Source organism: Neoarius graeffei, chromosome 18, assembly GCF_027579695.1.
Source record: "Neoarius graeffei isolate fNeoGra1 chromosome 18, fNeoGra1.pri, whole genome shotgun sequence".
Lineage (NCBI taxonomy): Eukaryota > Metazoa > Chordata > Actinopteri > Siluriformes > Ariidae > Neoarius > Neoarius graeffei.
The window spans coordinates 9079709-9101759 of record NC_083586.1 but is presented as its reverse complement, the minus strand read 5'-3'; the positions used below and the strand labels follow the sequence as shown (position 1 = coordinate 9101759).

Sequence of the window (22051 nt, the reverse complement as noted above, 5' to 3'; positions counted from 1 at the left end):
TGCCTGTCCTTGACTATGTCTTCAGCTTACTGATTTGGATTTGTTGACCGTTTGCGATGCACCTGCTCTCCCCTGTGCCTGCACCCTGACACTCCTCAGGTTTTGGGTAAATTGACTTTTTTTCTCCTATTGCTGTACCAGTGGCATGTTCACAGTTCATATGTTACAAGGTTTGATGATAAAAAAATTAAACATGTAGGCCTGGGTATTTTATTTTTGTTACATGTCTCCCAAGTTTCCTAACATCATGTCTCCCTGCAAAAAATGACAGAAAAAGTGAAGTCTGAAGGTCAGTATATGTGAGCAACTAATGTTGTGGTAAGAGGGTATAATAAATACTCTAATGCAATATGTGACACTACCTGCACAGAATTTCCCACAATCTACAAAAGCTGAAAACTTCTCCCTCTCTTCCCTACATACTAAATGTAGGGTGACCAGATTTCCCTAGTCTGAAACCGGGACACTTTTGCGCGCGACCATGCTCGTGCTCGCACACCTTTTTTTTACGTAAACGTGACACTCAGAGAGGTGCTCTTATCATTTTGTTGAAGCTCACATTTATCAACATCTCACATTAAATAAAACAAACAGGCATTTTGTTATCTAGTAGCATAGTGGTATACAGATCAGTTAAATTATGGTCAGACAACAGATTTTGTAATGGCTGAGAATAGGCCAGGCTATGTCCATAGGCCAAATTTAAACTGATTTATTTCACCTGTTTGTGAGAACACCAAGAAGAATGCATATGCACATGTAGGCTATATCTCTAAAATTGTATGCACTATAGCATGAACTTAAAAAGTAGATATGTGACCTCAACATAGCCTAGGTCAGAATCAACCTTACTAACCATTCCCCACAACTGAATGAATAAAGCAAGAAGATGTGTACAAAAGTGAACACTTTAATGGAAGGTGCAACAAGCTGTTCAATATGGCCAAACTGTCAGAATGGTATGTTAAACAGAAACAAAAAAGAGACAAGTGATTTGAGAATATATCCTATGCAAGCCGAGAGAGGATATCATCCTTTTTTTTAAATCACCTTGTTATCCCGAGATAACGACATAATTAATTCAGGATCTCGAGAAAACAAAACCGTTATTCCATGATCTCGAGAAAACAAAACCGTTATTTCATGATCTCGAGTAAACAGCTGAGAAATGGTTCATTCAGGTGCGCCAAGAGACTTGTGATATGCTGACTTTGGGGCTATTTCTCATTCTGTATAGACACAACTTTGGCCATTAGAATGTCTGGAATAATCGATCACCTAATAAGGCAATATTTTGATCAGGGGTTGACACAGGGAGAGATTGCATTAAGTCTTTTAATAAGGGATCATTTCAAAATTAGTCCGCGGCACCTCCGCAGAAGACTGGCCCGGCTTCGTCTCTACCGACGGAGATACAGTGATCCAGCTGAGATCATGAAATAATTTTGTTTACTAGAGATCACGGAATAATTGTTTTGTTTTTTCGAGATCTCTAATTAGTTGTGTTGTTTTCTCGAGATCCTGAATTAATTATGTCGTTATCTCGGGATAACAAGGTGAATAAAAAAAGATTATATGAAGGGCCTCTCGCGGCTTCAGCACTGAAGGAGGAGAGGGGCGACAGCCCGAGGAAAGCCCCCACAGGAGCGCACAGCATTTGCAACATAGGCTACCCAACTCAATACAAGAACAAAACACTTACAGTGTGTGCAGTAGGCTTTGTGCGCATTGTTCTGCACCTCTCGGAGGAAGGGGTAGGTGCCCTGTAAATCTTTGGAAAAGGTACATTTTCTTTTCGGCATAATTGCTGCTGGCTGCTAGACAAGGAACATTCACGCCAGTTAATGTTTATTTTATTGTTGCATGGCAACCCGTTCTGTTGTCTGGAATAATGTGGCTAAATAAACACCCATGCCACAGGGCCAGGGGGCGGTAACCAGGAAAGTTTGCGATTCCTGTCAATTCATCAAAATAGTAAATGCAGACATTTCTCCGCTAATGATTCCCACGCTGCTCAGTCGCAAACGTTGCGAGTGGCAAAAACCGGGACATGTCCGTGTCCCGACAGACTTTTGTCGGGACTCGGGACACACAACCCCAAATCGGGACGTCTGGTCACCCTAACTAAATGTGTTCTTTTGGAACAACTTATGGCAAGTGTGCTTTTAGGGTGCTTTTGATACCTAATTTATTAATGAATGAAACATCACGTATTTTAACAGTTTACGGTTGGTGTCCAAGATACATCTGAGAGACAAGTTAGTTCCTGTTATTGTCTTTTGAGCCTCTCTATCTCACTCACTTACACACACGGGGGTGCGTGCACGCACACAGCACACCGTCATTTTACTGAGCAAAATGGAAAACTTGACTGAGACTGAGCATGCTAACAAGCAAGACTCCTTCCTTAAATGTCTCGAACAAACTGCATTAATGATGAAGACTTACTTTTTTTAAACATGTCAACACAGGCAGTCTTAGATTAGGTGGCATGGCCCATCATACCACCATACTCCTGAGTATGGAGCTGTTACTCTATAAACAATACCATATTAGAATGACCACGTTAAGCCTATTGTTAATGTTACAGTCAGAACACGAAAATAAGGCACACCTTCTGACAATTAAATTTGACCATTCAACCATGCTGTGGTATAAATAGACAAATCTCAGCACAACCTTCAGAGCCCAATTGTACCTTGACCAGGAACTGACCCCAGGACTTTTACATGGCAGACAAGAATGCTACCACTGAGACACCAATTGTGATTTGTATGCTGTTCTAGGACACAGACCTGACATTGACTTGAAACATAATCTTGGGTGTACTGCTGCACAAACTTAATACGCTAACTTGAGACTTATCACAGTAATAGCATTTAATCATATTTAGTTGAAAGCTGTGAAAGTCTACCAAACTTTCAAGGAATTCATTCAATTCATGTCAGTGAACAGTGACTATGTGTCAAACCAGAAAAAAGTAAATAAAGGTCTCAGTAAAACAAACAAAAAGATAAAGAATATTTGTTGAAGTAGGAATTTAGTATTGGCATTGGCTTAAAAAAATGCCCTTTAGTAATTTTAGAAGCCCAGTAAGAGTTATAGTGTGTTGCAACATAACTGATGTGTATGTCCTTTGTTGTAAGAAATCAATGTTTTATTAAATATTGTCCTTTAAATAAATGCATTTCAGTTGAGAAGATAATTAAACTTGCTGTTTAAGTTTCAAGTACATGTAATGAAGTGTACTTAAATTGTATTAAAGGATCCTTTGAAAGGCATTGCTTTAACGTATACACTTCTATTGACAAGTATTTTCTAGACATTCTTGAAGTATTTATCCTTTAGTGCATAGTGATGCATCAGGGTACCATACTGTTCTTCCCCTCCCCTTTACTATCACACAAAATAAATCTAAGGTTAAATGCTCTTTCTAAATAAAAACTGTACATGTATATATGTATTCATATTTCCTCACATGGCCATTCCCCCCCCACCTCTTTTCCTGGATGCATGCATGTGCAGCAGCCCAAGCTTTACAACTTGATGTCAGTGAGGATGGGATAGACAGTAGAGAAGGAGAGTCCCATGGAAAGGAAGATCATGGAGGAAGACAGTGTGGATGAATGTACTCACTTTTTATTTCATATAAGTAAACTTTCCTAATAATTTCAATTATCATAATCGATGCGGGGATGGCACAGTGGTGTAGTGGTTAGCACTGTTGCCTCACAGCAAGAAGGTCCAGGTTCGAGCCCCGTGGCCGGCAAGGGCCTTTCTGTGTGGAGTTTGCATGTTCTCCCCATGTCCGCGTGGGTTTCCTCCGGGTGCTCCAGTTTCCCCCACAGTCCAAAGACATGCAGGTTAGGTTAACTGGTGACTCTAAATTGACTGTAGGTGTGAATGTGAGTGTGAATGGTTGTCTGTGTCTGTGTCAGCCCTGTGATGACCTGGCGACTTGTCCAGGGTGTACCCCGCCTTTCGCCCGTAGTCAACTGGGATAGGCTTCAGCTTGCCTGCCACCCTGTAGAAGGATAAAGCGGCTAGAGATAATGAGAAGATAATCGATGCATTTCATGAGCAGACGAGGAGGCAAAGGAAGAAGAAAATGAGGCTGCTACACCTGTCACACTGGCCTATCTACTGGGAAAGCAGAGGAAGATGCAAATTCCCTGGCTAAAAGGGCACCACCAAGGTTCAGTGCACCAAGTGTGAAGTGTTTTCCTGTTTCACCACTGAGACAAATAAGTAGTAAAGCTCTATAACCTGAATTTAAGTACAATCCCAATTCCAAAAAAAGTTGGGACACTGTGTAAAACACAATGTGGAGATTTGCAAATCATGGAAGCTCTATATTTCATTAAAAATAGTACAAAAACATGTCAAATGTTGAAACTGATATATATTTTAATATATGCTCATTTTGAACGTGATGTCAGCAACAAGTTTCAGAAAAGTTGGGATGGGGCAACAAAAGCCTGAAAAAGTTGTGTAATGCTAAAAAAAACCCTAATTTGGTTAATTGCTAACAGGTCAGTAACATGATTGAGTCAAAGTTTAATGAGTCTGACCTCAGATCTATGTGGAATGGCATGAAACTTATGACAGGCCTAAACAACAGCTGCAATAGTAATACTGTGTCTTTAAAAGGTTTTGCCTCTGATGTGCAGCTAGCAGATGAATTAAATCATTTTTATTTGAGATTTTCGAATGATGATTTTAATGATAAAATCATAGACATGCTGGAAAGGGTCAGAGGCATGTCTGCTTTTAGCATTGATGTTGCTGCAGTCAAAAAGCTGTTCAAGCATACTAAAATAAGGAAAAGCCCTGGCCCGGACAACATTAGTGGTCGCGTGCTTAGGTCTTGTGCAGGACAGTTGAGTAAAATTGTTCAATTTATTTTCACCCTATCCCTTCAGATGCAAGCTATTCCAAAAATTTGGAAACATGCCATTGTTATTCCTTTAGCTAAGTGTAGCCACCCTAAGGTCCTCAATGACCTTAGACCAGTGGCTCTCACCTCACTGGTGATGAAGTCATTTGAGAAACTGGTTAAGTGGGAATTAATGAAACGGGTGTAGCAACAGCTAGATCCTCTCCAGTTTGTTTATAGGGCTGGCAGAGGTGTGGAGGATGCCATCCTAACATTTTTAAACTCCCTCTACCAACATCTGGAGGTGCCTAAGACCCATGCCAGGCTTCTTTTTTATTGACTTTACATCAGCATTCAACACCATCCAGCCTTACTTGCTGGCTGAAAAACTTCAAACCAATTTTAACCTTGAGTCTAACCTCAAAGGTTGGATAGCTGATTTTTTGGCAGAGCGGACACAGTGTGTAAAAGTTAATGGTGCCCTCTCTTCCATACAAGTTTCACGTACCGGCTCACTTCAGGGCTGTGTGCTCTCCCCCCTTCTCTTCCTGCTATATACAAACGATTGCAGGAGTAATTATGTGAATAGACATTTTTTGAAGTTTGCTGATGACACAGTCATAGTTAGCCTTTTAAACAATGATGAGAAGGGACATGGTTCTGTTGTTGATTATTTTATTGCTTGGTGTAAAGAGTTTTATTTATCTATTAATGTAGCCAAGACCAAAGATATGATAATTGATTTCCGCAGGTCTCAGAAATCTTTTACACATACTGTTATTCAAAAAGAAAATGTTGATGTCATAGAATACAGATACTTGGGAACCATTATTGACAACAAATTGTCATTTGAGAGTAACACTGATGCTATGTATAAAAAGGCCCAACAGCGGCTTTTCTTTTTAAGGAAGATGAAGTCTTTCAATGTGTGTAGGACCTTGATGACTTTATTTTATCAAAGTTTTATTGAATCTGTTTTGTACTTTTGTATTGTTGTGCGATATGGTGGTCTGCCACTGACCAGTAAGGGCAGGTTATCAAAGCTAGTTAATGTGGCAGCAAAGGTGGTTGTGGTTCATCTTACCCAGCTGCAAGATGTGTATGTAAAACAGGTCAGGAGTAAGGCACAACAAATTCTAAAATACCCCGACCACCCACTTTTTGGGGAATTTAGTCTGCTCCCCTCAGGCCGCCATTTTAGAATTCCTGCTGTAAGGACAAGGCATGCCAGAGATTCTTTTATTTTAGTGGCCATTAGGACCCTTAATTCATTAAGGGGCACCTAGTTTTTGTTTTATTTTCTTCCTCCTATTTTTCTGTAGTTACTGTTATTGTCATTGTTTAGTTGCAATAACTAACAGTGACAGTCATGTGTTTGGGTGGGCTGGTGGGTATATCCATTTGAGTAATGTGCTTGTGTGTAAATATATTTATGAATGTGTCTGTGTGGTCCATGTCTATGTCTTCTTAACTCATGTTCTCTGAATACTTGCTGCACACCAAATTTCCTTTCTTAAAGGATAATAAATCTGAAACTTGAAACTTGAATGATTGGGTATAAAAAGAGCATCCTAAAGAGGTGGAGTCTATCAGAAGTAAAGATGGGGAGGGCTTCACCGCTCTGTGACAGACTGTGTGGGCAAACAGTGCAATAATTTAAGAATAACGTTCCTCAGTGTAAATTTGCAAGAATTTGGGGATCACATCATCTATGGTACATAACATTTCTCCAGATTCTCTAAATCTTTTAATCTCTGTATGCAAGAGACAAGGCTGAAAACTGACATTGGATGCCTGTGATCTTCAGGCTCTCAGGTGACACTGCCTTAAAAGCAGACAGGTGTCTATAGTGGAAATCACTGTATGGACTGAGAAACACTTCAGAAAGCCATCATGTGTGAAAACAGTTCATTACTGCATCCACAAATGCAAGTTAAAACCATTTATAAACAATATCCAGCAACACTGTCATCTTCTCTGAGCCTGAGCTCTTTTACGATGGACTGAGGCGAAGTGGAAAATTGTCTCAAGGTCTGACAAATCAAAATTAGAAATTCTTTTTTGAAATCATGGACACCATGTCTTCCAAGCTAAAGAGGAGAGGGACCATCCAGCTTATCAGTGCACAGTTCAAAAGCCAGCATCTGCGATAGTATGAGGGTGCATTAGTGCATATGACATGGGTAGCTTGCACATCTGGGAAGGCATCATTAATGCTGAATGATATATACATGTTTCAGAGCAATATGCTGCCATCCAGACAAAATCTTTTTCAGGGAAGGTCTTCCTTCTTTCAGTAAGACAATGCCAAACTGCTTTCTGCACATATTAAAAGAGCATGGTTCTGTGGTCAAGTCAAGTTTATTTGTATAGTGCTTTTAACAATAAACATTGTTGCAAAGCAGCTTTACAAAATTTGAACGACTTAAAACATGAGCTAATTTTATCCCTGATCTATCCCCAATGAGCAAGCCTGTGGCGACGGTGGCAAGGAAAAACTCCCTCAGACAACATGAAGAAACCTAGAGAGGACCCAGACTCATAAGGGAACCCATCCTCATTTGGGCAACAACAGACAACATGACTATAACATTAACAGTTTTAACATGAAGTCAGTTTTGTTGATGTTATAAACTCTTCATTGATGGAAACTTGAGTGCAATACTGTTCATGACAACTGCAGTCCTAAAGTTAGCAAGTCAACTGTAGTCCTCAGCCATAAAAACATTGCTGTAAGTGTCCAGAGCGTTCTCCAAGTGTGACTTTCAACTGTCCTCATGGGGCCGTCCTCCACAGGAATGATGCGATGAGACTCCAACCAGACACAGGGCACCAGGATGGATCAGGCAGGTCCGGGATCCTGTAGTAAGAGTCCGGGTGCTAAACTGGCCTGTTTGCAGTCCAGACCTGTCTCCCATTTAAAACATTTGGTGCATTATGAAGTGTAAAATATGATAAAGGAGACCCCGAACGGCTGAGCAACTGCAATTGTATATCAGGCAAGAATGCAACAACATTTCTCTTTCAAAACGACAGCAATTGGTCTCCTCAGATCCCAAACGTTTACAGAGTGTTAAAAGTAGAGGTGATGCAACACAGTGGTGAATATGCCCCTGTCCCAACTTTTTTTGAAATATGTTACTGACATCAAATTCAAAACAAGCATATATATATTTTTTTAAAAATGACAGTTCAGTTTTAACATTTGATATGTTGTCTTTCTATTATTTTCAATGAAATATAGGGTTTCCATGATTTGCAAATGATCACATTCTGTTTTTATTAACAGTTTGTAGGACCACATGCTGAAGCAGTAGTGTGTCCACCTACCATATGTGTTTTATTATGGCATACAAGCTTTTTTTTTTTTTTGGTCTGTTTTTCAGAATCATGTCAAGTTTTTATTTATTTATTTAAAGTTTCCTACTTCATGAATTTAGTTACAAAACGTACTTCATTTCTTTAAAACATTCCTTTGTCACACAATGTTCCTTCTACTTAACAGAAGTCCACTGCAACCCTGCTATAACAAAAGTCTTTTACTACAAACTTTTGCATATTATGAACCAAGTTCATGTCCCCCACTTTTAGTGACAATGAGTCAGAGTCTTAACAAAAAAAAAAAAAAATCAGTCATGTTAGCACTCAGAGAATGCAGTGCCATGAGGACTAATTACTATGCACCTGTTCCAGATGAGAGTGCAATCACAGCACATGCTTATAAAGACTCTCTAAACACATACCGGTAGACTTGATGAAGTAACCATGCTGTACCCAATGTCTCACATTACCAAGATTTGTATCTGTGTATTGCCTTTCTGTTTTTGACTTTGTTTTTTGCATCTGGACTCTACCTTTCATCTTTGCCTCTGCCATTCTCTTTGTGCCTCGTGTGACCATTGTCCATTTAATGACCCTGCCTTTGTCTTACATTTTTGAACTGTTTGCTTGTCTGTTTGTGAATAAATACACTTCCTGCAATTCCATCTGTCATTCGCCTGCTTACTGTACATGACACACTGAACCATGCACTCCTCTTCCCACCAGATACAATAAGTAATCAAGTCCGCAGTCAAGTTAACAATACAAAGTCTTAACTAGCCTAGCTGAGGCATCGATCACTAACAATTATCAAGAACGGGGATCAAAGGATCAATAAAAGCATGAAATAACAACTGATAGTGTGAAATTTATTAATACCTAGTTAAAGTGCACCAGCAGTGTTTTTATATGCCCACCCTGCCCGGTCCTGTAGCATGACATACAGTGGTGCTTGAAAGTTTGTGAACCCTTTAGAATTGTCTATATTTTTGCACAAATATGACCTAAAACATCATCAGGTTTTCACACAAGTCCTGAAAGTAGATAAAGAGAACCCAGTTAAACAAATGAGATGAAAATATTATACTTGCTCATTTATTTATTTATTGAGGAAAATGATCCAATATTACATATCTGTGAGTGGCAAAAGTATGTGAAACTCTAGGATTAGCAGTTAATTTGAAGGTGAAATTAGAGTCAGGTGTTTTCAGTCAGTGGGATGACAAACAGGTGTGAGTGGGCACCCTATTTTCTCTAAAGAACAGGGATCTATCAAAGTTTGATTTTCACAACACATGTTTGTGGAAGTGTTTCATGACCCAAACAAAGGAGATTTCTGAGGACCTTAGAAAAAGCATTGTTGATGCTCATCAGGCTGGAAAAGGTTAAAAAAACATCTATAAATAGTTTGGACTCCACCAATCCACAGTCAAACAGACTGTGTATAAATGGAGGAAATTCAAGACCATTGTTAGCCTCCCCAGGAGTGGTTGACCAAAAAAGATCACTCAAAGAGCAAGGCATGTAATAGTCAGCGAGGTCACAAAGGACCCCAGGGTAACTTCTAAGCAACTGAAGGCCTCTCTCACATTGGCTAAATGTTCATGAGCCCACCATCAGGAGAACACTGAACAACAATGGTGTGCATGGCAGGGTTGCAAGGAGAAAGCCACTGCTCTCCAAAAAGAACATTGCTGCTCATCTGCAGTTTGCTAAAGTTCACATGGACAAGCCAGAAGGCTATTGGAAAAATGTTTTGTGGATGGATGAGACCAAAATAGAACTTTTTGGTTTAAATGAGAAGTGTTATGTTTGGAGAAAGGAAAACACTGCATTCCAGCATAAGAACCTTATCCCGTCTGTGAAACATGGTGGTGGTAGTATCATGGTTTGGGCCTGTTTTGCTGCATTTGGGCCAGGGCAGCTTGCCATCATTGATGGAACAATGAATTCTGAATTATACCAGCAAATTCTAAAGGAAAATGCCAGGACATCTATCCATGAACTGAATCTCAAGAGAAGGTGAGTCATGCAGCAAGACAACAACCCTAAGCACACAAGTCGTTCTACCAAAGAATGGTTAAAGAAGAATAAAGTTAATGTTTTGGAATGGCCAAGTCAAAGTCCTGACCTTAATCCAATCGAAATGTTGTGGAAGGACCTGAAGTGAGCAGTTCATGTGAGGAAACCCACCGACATCCCAGAGATGAAGCTGTTCTGTACAGAGGAATGGGTTAAAATTCCTCCAAGCCGGTGTGCAGGACTGATCAACAGTTACTGGAAACATTTAGTTGCAATTATTGCTGCACAAGGGGGTCCTACCGGATACTAAAAGCAAAGGTTCACATACTTTTGCCACTCACAGATATGTAATATTGGATCATTTTCCTCAACAAATAAATGGCCAAGTATAATATTTTTGTCTCATTTGTTTAAATGGGTTTTCTTTATCTACTTTTAGGACTTGTATGAAAATCTGATGATGTTTTATGTTATATTTATTCAGAAATATAGAAAATTCTTAAGTGTTCATAAACTTTCAAGCACCGCTATAAATGACATCAGTGATTTACAACGCATGAATGAACTGAATGGTGAAGATTTCGAAAACATAGCGAGTCAGTGGGTGGACACTGACAACGATACACCAATAACCTCCACCATTTCCATAACAGGCAAAGAAATCATCGCCTCTGTTAATGATCCTTTAACTTAGTGAAATGTAATAGTGACTTGGATGGAGAAATTCATGAAAAGGACAATGTGCCTAAAATTTCAGATATAACATGAGTGTTTGGTGTGACAAGTGGGTCCCTTTCAGTATTATGAATGTTTCAGTATAACAAACTATTTGGACATCCCTCAAGGAGTTCATTAGAGCAGGGTTGCAGTGTGACTCTACCAAAAATTGTTACTTGGCTATGTTTTTGGGGTGGTGTAGTGGTTCACACTGTTGCCTCACAGCAAGAAGGTCCTGGGTTTGAGCCCAGCGGCCAACAAGGGCCTTTCTGTGTGGAATTTGCATGTTCTCCCTGTGTCTTCATGGGTTTGCTCCAGATGCTCCGGTTTTCCCCACAGTCCAAAGACTTGCAGGTTCGGCTAATTGGTGGCTCTAAATTGAGTGTGAATGGTTGTTTTGTCTCTGTGTGTTAGCCCTGTGATGATCTGGTGGCTTATCCAGGGTGTACTCTATCTCTCACCCATAGTCAGCTGGGATATGCTCCAGCTTGCCTGTGACCCTGTAGCAGGGGCACTGCCAGAAATTTTGGGCCCCATGAAAGATTAGAATTTTGGACCCCCCAACTTTGCCCACCACAATCGTCACAATTGCACATATTGTCACTAATGCATGCAAGTTAGTTTGATGCATTCAAGTTTGATGCATTTAAATGAACTCCATACTCAGTAGCCTTACAAATGTTACCCATAAAAGACAGGAAACATCTTATTATAAATTTATTTCAAAGTGACACAGAGTGACATTTCAATTTGATCAATTACGTACGTATTTCTTCGTATGTTGTAACCTCTATCCCTCTTTTATGTGTGCTGGGCTTTCTCCAGCTCCTCAATTTGAAACCAATGGTTTAGAACGTGTGAACATTCCACACATGTAACCATGTCAAACACTTGACTGGTGTCCATTATTAGCAACACTTTAATCTAGCAAACTGTATATGGCACTCGCTCTTTAAAAACTTCAATCCTAAAGCATTTATGGGTTGTATTGCTCCTTACCTCCTTCTCCAAAGGGGGGTTCAGTGGTTTGGTAGGGCGGAGGTCCCCCTGAGGCTGAATCTGTGCATATTTAGGGCACTCCATTAGTTATGAAACTGGTTTTAGCACCAGCATAACGTAATATTTCATCTTGTTTATCACACAAGTCAGTTCAGGTATTAAAATGGAAAAAAAATGTCACTGTACAAACTGTAAAAGTGTTCTCTTGATAGGCTAATCCAACCATGTTCATACTGTTCATTTACCATTCGCTAATATTTTGAACACACATGTGAGCGATAGCTACCTTTCTTTGGGAAAAACTGAGTGACCAGTTGCCTGCCTCTCCGGTCCCTCTCAGCTTTCAGCTGCCTTTCTTTACATTTTTGACAGCCACTCTTCATATTTAGCGATCATAGACTGTACGCACTCCACTGCTGGCTGGCTGGCTGCTGCACCTCGACACAGCAGCAAGTAGCGTTGCATTGATCAGCACACAGATTTAACGCATCGCGCTTCTACCAGAACTGGACCGTACCATTTCGCAAAAGGGGGAGGGTTAAATGACAATATGTTGAAGAACTCAAGAAATAGACAACCTTGTTCAATTAGCTCATTTTACCAGATTTTTTATTTTAATTTATTTATTTATTTATTTATTTTGAGGATAACCCCTTGAGATGTGGCATCTCATTTTCAAGGGGGTCCTAATGACAATACAAAAAAGAGAAAAAAAACCCAGAACTTAAATACACACGCTAAACATATACACATATACACAATAGACATATAGACATATACACATCAACACACTTGCCAACGTTGCTCTCCAAACTACCCCCACCCAGCATACTATAGTAATGTCATTTATATACGGTATCATACGGTATGAGTACAACTAATCCAAAAAAGAGAGGAAAGACAAAAACAAACAAAAAACATTCAGAAACAAGAGCAAGATGTTTGAAAATGAGTAATTAGAGATAATCTAAAAATGTGAAGGGAAGAAATGGACCTGAGTGTTGAAGGAAGGCTGTTCCAGTCTGATGGTGCTTTAAACTCAAATGCACGACGACCAATTTCTTTGCGAATTCTAGGTGTAACTAGAAACAAATGGTCAATGTGCCGTAAACTGTAATGAGAGCTTAAAGGAGTTAATAACTGTTTCAAGTAAGGAGGAGCCTTTAAGTGAATACATTTGAAAATTAGGGTTGACCAATGGAGCTGCCTTCTGATCTTAGGAGCTGGCCAGTCCAAATTTTCATATATCACACAGTGATGTGTCCTATACAAACATCCAAGTACAAATCTACAGAGACTGTTATATAATACATTAAGAGGGCAAAGATGTGTTTCAGAGGTGTTGCCATAGACAACATCCGCATAATCAAATATTGGAAGAAGTAACTGGGTTACAATTCTTTTCCGGACTTCTTGTGAAAAGCAGTCTACTGAACGATAAAGAGATTTTAAACAACCAGTTATTTTTTTGGAGATTGCATTAATATGGGGTTTGAAGGATAGCTGAGAGTCAAGCCAGACACCTAAGTATTTAAACTCCTCCACTCTTTTAAGTAATGTTCCATCAAGAAGAGTAATTGACCAATTAGTCAATGACAGAGAGCCAGGTCGAGTACAAAAAAGCATACTGTACGATTTTTCCTTATTCAGGAGAAGCTTATTTGAAAGAAACCACTGTTGCACTTTATTGAAGTCTGATTGGAGAGATTGCTGAATTTGAGAAATACTGTACAATAGAGTACTGTACAAAGAGTACTGTACAATAGAGTACTGTACAAAGAGTACAATACAGTGTCATCGGCATATAAATGAATTTGACTATCAAAACATATTTGAGGCAGATCATTAATAAAAATTGAAAACAAAAGCGGGCCCAGCGATGAACCTTGAGGAACACCCTTATCAATTAATTTAAATTTGGATTCACTACCCTGAAAGGAGACACACTGAGTTCTATTATGAAAAAATAAGTTAAATAATAAAGACTTATTGGAGAGACCAATAGCATATAACTTATGTCATAAAAGGTAGTGGTCAACCATGTCAAACGCCTTAGAAAGGTCAATAAATATGGCCCCAGTAGTCATGTTACTGTCTGCCACTGACATTATATCATTAGATAATTTTAAGAGAGCAGTGGTGGTTGAATAGCCAGGTCGGAAGCTTGATTGATGTTGCGATAGTATGTTGTGGTCTGTGAGATATGTGGATAGCTGATCAAATATTAGCTTTTCAAATATTGTTGATATACTATTAATTATTGAAATTGGTCTGTAATTATTCATGTCAGAAGTAGTGCCGCCCTTATAAAGAGGGATTACTCTAACGCTTTTTATTGCATTGTTGTTATTTCAAAAGTCTTATTAAAATCATTAAAAGCATATTATCAGCCCCTTAAAGGGCCCCATGGCAGTGCTGGGCCCCTAGAATTGTTCTAACCTTTCCCCCCCTGGCGGCGCCCATGCCCTGTAGAACAGGATAAGCGGCTACAGATGATAGATAGATGGATGGGTTTATATATGTATATAATTTTACCTTTATAAAAATATTCATTCATGTTATGTAATTTAAAAATATTTTAATCATTTTCTTTCATTTAAAATCACAATATTTCATTAAAAAAAACCTTTTTGTTAGCATTGTTGGCTCAAAGTATTCTACCCCAAAGTAATATCTGAAATTAAAACAAAAATCAAAGAACGTTTTGAAGAGCTTATCATGAACAATTAAAAAAAGGTGAAACCAACTAGAAACATTTATTATTATTATTATTATTATTATTATTATTATTATTATTATTATTTAAATAAAGGTGAAAAACACCTTACAATAACCAGGTTGTAAAATTGTCCACAATCCTGAACTAATACTTTGTTGAAGTACCTTTTGCTTGTAACTTGTAATAGCACCCACTCATTTTGGGTAAGAATCTACCAACTTGGCACATCTTGATTTGGCAATTTTACTCAACTGTTTCTTGCAAAAATGTTCCAGAGCTATCAAATTATATGCGGATCTCCTATGCACAGTCCTCTTGAAATCATTCCACAGGTTTTTGAAGGGATTTAAATCAGGGTTCTGACTGAGCTATTCCAAAACATTCATCATCATCTCCTGAAGTCATTCCTTTGTTGACTTAGATTTGTGATTTTGGTCTTTATCATGCTGGAAGGTGACATTTATCTTCATCTTCAGTTTTCTAACAGAGGCCCACAAGTTTTTTTTTTTTCCTGAATAGTTTGGAGCTATCCATGATTCCCTCTATTTTGACTACAGCCCAAGTCCCAGCTGCAGAGAAGCAGCATTATGCTTCCACCACCATGCTTCACTATGGGTATGTTTTTGGGTGATATGTTTTTTCTTATAGAAATATGCCCAAATATTCTATCTTGATCTCATAATACCATAGCACATTTTGACACATGATTTGGAGTGATTATAGTTATGTTTTGGCAAACTTTCAGCAGAATATTCATGCAGCACAATGTGTATACAGCTCATGTTTCACATTTAGTTTCCAAATCTCACCAGGCCATGTTTGTGAGCAACAACGCTTCACTTCATGCTCTGTTTAAATGTTCCTGCTGCTTTTTCACCAACTGTGCCTTGTGCTAAATCTGCTAAAAGGGTTTTAAAGAACACAGCTTTGTTAGGATAATAACTCACAGCACAGGTGCTTACATGTGAAATCATTACTGGCCATTTTTTCTTTGGTTTTAAATTAATCACTGGTTTCATGAATACAATATTTTGCCTTTAAACCATTTAAAAATCTAGAAAATTTAACTTAAGCTCTACCCCTTTCACCAGGCCATGGAAATTATCTGATCATGTGATTTCACTCGCAATTCTTCACATTTTTGGCTATAGCTTAGCACATAACACTTTAAATTACACAATACCACATATTAGCAATATTATCCAAGCTAACTGTATTTTAATTCATTTGTTTCGTATTTATCATTTGTCTTGCTTTCCCCTGTCTTATTTTCTTTCAGTTTCCTTTTTTTTTTATTTGGTCTTCTTTTCCATTCCACACTTTGTCCTGTTATTAATTATCTTTTTTTCTTCTTGCCTTGCCTTTTTTTGTTCTTTTTGTCTTCCTATTAATTATCCTTTTTAATTTTCTTTCTCTCCTTTTCTGTTTTTATTCCATTTTTATTCTTTTTTTTCTTCCTGTCTTTTGTTCCTGATGTGAAGACCCCGTGCATCATTCCTAGGTCGGAGTCACTATGGGCACCCTCTCCGGCAATGTTCACACCAGAGACCCGACCTGCTCTGACCTGAAGTCCTGGTGAAGACATTATTGTCCCCACCCACCCCGCTCCTGGATGCCCACCAGGCACATCATTTGCACTGCTGGCAGCACCGTGGGGTGTGTGTTGACCAGTGGTCTGGGACCACCCTCACCCTTAGGGGGGTGAACTGATGGGTGTTACTTCCAGACTTCATCTCCTATAGCACATCACTGTTGTGAAGGACTTTGGATCATGTGCACCTGAATTGTGTTAATGTCTAATGTAGACAGTATTTAATTTGTCTCGAGTTTGCTTTCTTTGTTTTGAGTTTGTTGCAAATAGATGTGCCTAAGTTATCGAGAAGGGTCTATCTGTACTCTTGAAGACCACAAGACACACCCACTTCAGTACACAAAACACCCCGTGATTGAGCACGTGTTAACGCCCAACCCAAACCCTATCCAAAGTGGGTGTGTCATGTAATAAGCAGATTGTGTATTATAAGTATTGTACATCCACAGTTATGTGATGTTTCATGTCTTCAGGTTTTCCGAGCTCATGCCTTTAGTTCCTGTTATCCGAATCCCTGTTTTCTGTGAGTATTTTGTGTTGGACAAATTAAAGTACATATGCACCTGCATCTGCTTCCATTCATGACACTGTTTTTCTTCTTATTATTATTTTTATTTCCATTTAATAATTTTTTCTTCCTGTCTTGCTTTCTGACCTTTTTTTTCTTTTTTTTAAAATTTCCCTTCTCCTTCTCAGCCTTTGAATGCATGGAATTATCACAGATAGAAACTCTGGAACATATCACCTCATCTTGGATTTGTCCAGTGATTTTTCTCACTCTCAGGGTCTTACTCTGTGTCTCACTCTCAGTGTCCCACTTTGTCTCTCACTACTTGATGATGTCAGCGTAGTTAGTGACTGTAGGCTGAACCTTGACCTTGAGTTAATGGTAGTGGTGTTTATTCCCAGTCCAAGCTATTCAGGAGAAATATGTTTAGAGTAATGGAGTAAACAGATGTGTTTATATACAATTATAAACCATGTGAGACGGAAGAAAAGCTCACACGGCTCAAATTCCTCTCCTGCTCAGATATGACTCAGTGGGTAATCAAAACGTTTAATTTTAAACACTAATAAACTACAGATATTTAAAAAAAAATGTTCAATCTCAGCATCAGTATATTCTTTAGCTTGGAACATGGTTTCATTAAGAGCGTTTTCTTGTTACGGCCAATCGGCTTCGTCCCATTACAGCAAATGCGATGTTATTAAACCCAGAGTTGGGCTTTATTAAAGTGGCCATTTTTAGCTTTCTCTACATGTTTTATTAAGAGAAGACTAAACGTGTATATACAGTATGTAAATAAGATGAAGAATATTTTACATCTTTACATTTAGCACAGAAAGACAGAGGCAGAGTTCTTTTTTCACTTGCTATCCACCTCTCTCTCTCTCTCTCTCTCTCTCTCTCAGTATTTCTTCACTCTCTATGTCCTCTTTCTTTTTTCATTTTTTCTCCAGTTTGGCTTCTCTGCTTCTTTTTTCTTCTTTCCCCCTTTAACTTCAAGTAAAAGCTCTTTCTTTCTTTCTTTCTTTCTTTCTTTCTTTCTTTCTTTCTTTCTTTCTTTCTTTCTTCCCTTTTATTTTTTCTTCTTCCAGTTTTTCCTTCTATTTCTTTTCTTTTTTTTGTCCTTATTTTCTATTATATTTTTCATCTTTTTCATTATTCCGTTTTGTGGTTTCTGTTTTTTATTCCTTTTCATTTTTTTTCTTTTCCCCTTCATAATTGTTCTCTCTATCTGTATTTCTTGCTTTTTCTCTTCTGTTTCATTTTTTCAGTGTCTTACCTTTTCCTCATTTTTTCATTTCTTTCTTTCTTTTTTCTTTCTTTCATTTTATTTCCTTTTATTTTTTTCGTCCTGTCTTGCTTTCTTGTTTTGTGCATTTTCCCCTTCTAATCTGTCCCTTTAGTTTTCTCTCTTTTTCACTTTCTTTTTAAATTTATGCCCCTTTTATTTATTTTACTTGCTTGTTTGCCTCATTTTTTCCCTTTTCTTTTTCATTTTTCTTTTCTCACCTAATTCAAATTTAAATGTGAACTTCTTTCTTTTTGTCTATCATTAGGGCCCGAGCACCATTCGGTGTGAGACCCTATTGTTTTTCGAAGGATTATTAGGGCCCGAGCACCGTTCGGTGTCAAGACCCTATTGTTTTCCTTCGAAAACAATAGGGTCTTTACACCGAACGGTGCTCGGGCCCTAATAATCCTTCGAAAAACAATAGCTTGACCCTACTGTTCGAAGGAAAACAATAGGGTCAAGCACCGTTCAGTGCAAGACCCTATTGTTTTTCGAAGGATTATTATTATTATTATTATTATGCCGTGTTTGGCCTTATTTGAGGCATTTCCCATGCATGAAAACTCATGAAATTTGATACACACATCAGTCATTGTCCTCGCTACTCAGCCACAGACTTTTGGCCCCGGGCATGACCCAGGGACTTCATAGCACCCCTTTTTCCATTTCCCATTGAAATGAATGGGTAGAACTTTGGAACGATGATGTCATAAGGCCATTTGGAGTGAAATTACACATGGTCATTTTTAACGTACTCCTCCTAGACAGTTCAAGTCAAGTTTATTTGTATAGCGCTTTTAACAATAAACATTGTCACAAAGCAGCTTTACACAATTTGAATGACTTAAAACATGAGTTAATTTTATCCCTGATCTATCCCCAATGAGCAAGCCTGTGGCAACGGTGGCAAGGAAAAACTCCCTCAGACGACATGAAGAAGAAACCTCGAGAGGAACCAGGCTCAAAAGGAAACCCATCCTCATTTGGGCAACAACAGACAGCATGACTATAATATTAACAGTTTTAACAAGAAGTCAGTTTCGTTGATGTTATAAACTCTTCATTGATGGGAACTTGAGTGCAAAACTGTTCATGACAACTGCAGTCCTAAAGTTAGTAAGTCAACTGTAGTCCTCAGCCATAAAAGCATTACTGTAAGAGTCCAGAGCGTCCTCCAAGTGTGACTTTCAACTGTCCTCATGGGGCCATCCTCCACAGGAGCGATGCGATGAGACTCCAACCAGACACAGGGCACCAGGATGGATCAGGCAGGTCCAAGGAGCAGAAGAGGTCAGCATATTGATCCCAGGACCAACATGTAACTCAGAGGGACAGATTTGGGGGGGGGGGAAGAGGGGGAAAGAAAACACAGGTTGTTAGGTATGCCCAATGTCACCTGAATAAGTAGGAACAGTATACATATTGCACTGAGTACAAGCAGGGACTCCGGCAACTAATTATGACAGCATAACTAAAAGGGGAGAGCCAGAAGGTAACACAGGCATGAGGGAGCCCCAGGACATAAAGCAGCCAGCCACTACACTGTCAACAAACTCGAGTGAGCAATCGACTGGGGACTGACAGCATCCATACATCCCAGTTTACCAAAACACTCTATGTCTGAGGACCCTCCAGATCTACACCTTTACCTCATAAACACCATTAACACAAGGCTTGACTAAACAGATATGTTTTCAGCCTAGACTTAAATTTCTTATCTTAGCAATATTTCTGAGATGAAAGAAAGCTATCAGGGTAATGTTATCAATGTGAGTTTTGAATGAAAGACTGGGGTCAATAATCACTCCGAGGTCTTTTACTGCTGCACTTGAAGAAACAGAAAGGCCATCCAGAGTCACTGTGTAATCAGAAAACTTACTTCTAGCTGCATGTGGTCCTAGTACAAGCACTTCAGTCTTGTCAGAGTTAAGCAGAAGGAAGTTAATAAGCATCCAGTGTCTAATGTCCTTTACACATTCCTCAATTCTATTAAGCTGGTGTCTCTCATCAGGTTTTGCAGAAACATACAACTGTGTGTCATCAGCATAATAGTGGAAACTAATACAATGTTTACAACCCAGATAGCAAAAGGGCGTTGATTCGACGGGGAATCATCGGCATGTTCTTCGACCATACGCCGTCGAATCATCGTGGATCACCGGCGTTGATTCAACACCGCTTTGCTCATACGAGTTTGCGTTGAAACGACGTTGAAAAGTGGATGGTGGCCGACAGAGAATAGATCCCCTTTCACCCTTTATTCAACTACGGATTTCGGTCGATTTATAGTTTAATTTTCGGCGATGATTCATCCAACTTTACTTCCTGTTTTATGTACAACAGGAAGGCTACAAATTAAGCAAAACAGGCTAAATTAAACTAGCTAACAATAAAGCATCGGGGCTCTTGCCTAGGATGAACACACACATGCATACTTCAACCATGAAAGTGCAACTTAATTTATATCAATGTGCGTAGGCTACGTCCTGTTTAATGTACAACAGGATATAAAAATGCATGCAACAATGCACCTCTCCTAATGTTTGTCAAGCTATCTAATGAGGCATAACTTTTAACATTTATAAGGAACAGAACACACTTGAATAAGTTCTTAGAAACATTTTATGATTTATTTATAATTTATAATTGTGGCCTATTCCTCCTGCAGCGCAGACACCTGTACATGGAAACAGAAAAACATAACCAAAATTAATTTGATGCAGCATTGATAAAGAAAGTCAGCAGTAGGCTATGGGTTTCTAAATGCCACCCTACCTCACGTCTCCTCATCCCTCCCTCTCTCTCTGGCGCATACTTAAGCCACTTCTTGATTGCGTCACTAAAAGTAGCGTGTGTGCTCCCTGGCAGCTGCTTTTGTAGAGCATCTGAAAGAAAAAGAACAAAACAACATTGAGACTTTGCATGGTGATAATTGTTAAAGTTTGAGTTGTTAAGACTATGCACGTTACACTCTAGTGGTAGGTGGCAAGTAATGGTACTAGTACAGAAAATATATGTAAAAATCAGAAACCATAGATGTGAATCTTGTGACAATTTAAACGGGATTAAAAAAAAAAAAACATTTTAATTTCCCCATTGACACAAAGCGGAAATAGAAATGCCACTACCGGACCGTTCGTCACTCAGTCAGCCTCCCTGGACTTGCCTGCACACCTGCTTTTTCTGAGTAAGGCGCCTGGTGAGTTTCTTAATCCTTTTTAATCCTTTGCATCTTTCACAATATGTTTGTCATTGTTGTTATAATCGTAATGTTACAGTTAGTGAAGGAGTTATCAAAGAACGTTTAGAAGTAGTGTGCAAGTACTTGCGACAGCTTACTATTTTACCCTCTTTTACAGCTTTGTGCACATGCATAACTTACCAAACAGGACATCAGGGATCTTGGTGTCCTTAAACGCAGTTTTTTCCCCCCTTTCCAGCCCAGTTAAATTGGCTGGCCAAGCTGTTGACCAGGAGGCTACGCAGCATCCGCCTCACTGTGACCCCTACGTCGGTTCCTCCACAAAGGGCTAAGGTAGACACCTGACAGAATAAAATGTAGCATGAAGACAATAATGAGACAATAATGAGGCTACACAAAAGAACAGGTCAGCTCAAAATGACATGCGACCTAGGCCTACATGCTCGATTTAAACGCTAAGTTTTCACACCAACGCTAAGTTTTCACTCCAACAAGACAACTACTTCGACTCGTTTTTCGATTGAATAATGCATCTGCATTGTTGTTGTTTCAAATGGATACTAGTTGAGGGAAATTTCTCCAACGCGTGATATGACTGAAGTTCATCATAACTTCTTAGGCCCAATCCCAATTCTAATTTCTACCCCTCCCCCTTCCCCTTGAAACTGAGCTACAAGGGATAGGGCTTGAAATTCAACCCCTACGTATTGGGATAGCCCTTCAACGATCGCATACGTCATCGCGTACCTCCGTCAGCGTTTACGTTAGCAAAACGCGACCAAATGCGTCATTGGCTGCGACCAGC

General features: G+C 39.1%; 1 long non-coding RNA gene across 1 annotated transcript; it reads right to left on the bottom strand.

Annotated features, from left to right (window-relative positions):
* Positions 1-20670: 20670 nt before the first annotated feature.
* On the bottom strand, positions 20671-21844 carry LOC132866589 (uncharacterized). Its single transcript, XR_009650596.1, has 3 exons — positions 21427-21844; positions 20820-20929; positions 20671-20721 (listed from the first exon to the last, which is right to left on the bottom strand). It is a non-coding gene; the product is annotated as an uncharacterized LOC132866589 (long non-coding RNA).
* Positions 21845-22051: the final 207 nt, after the last annotated feature.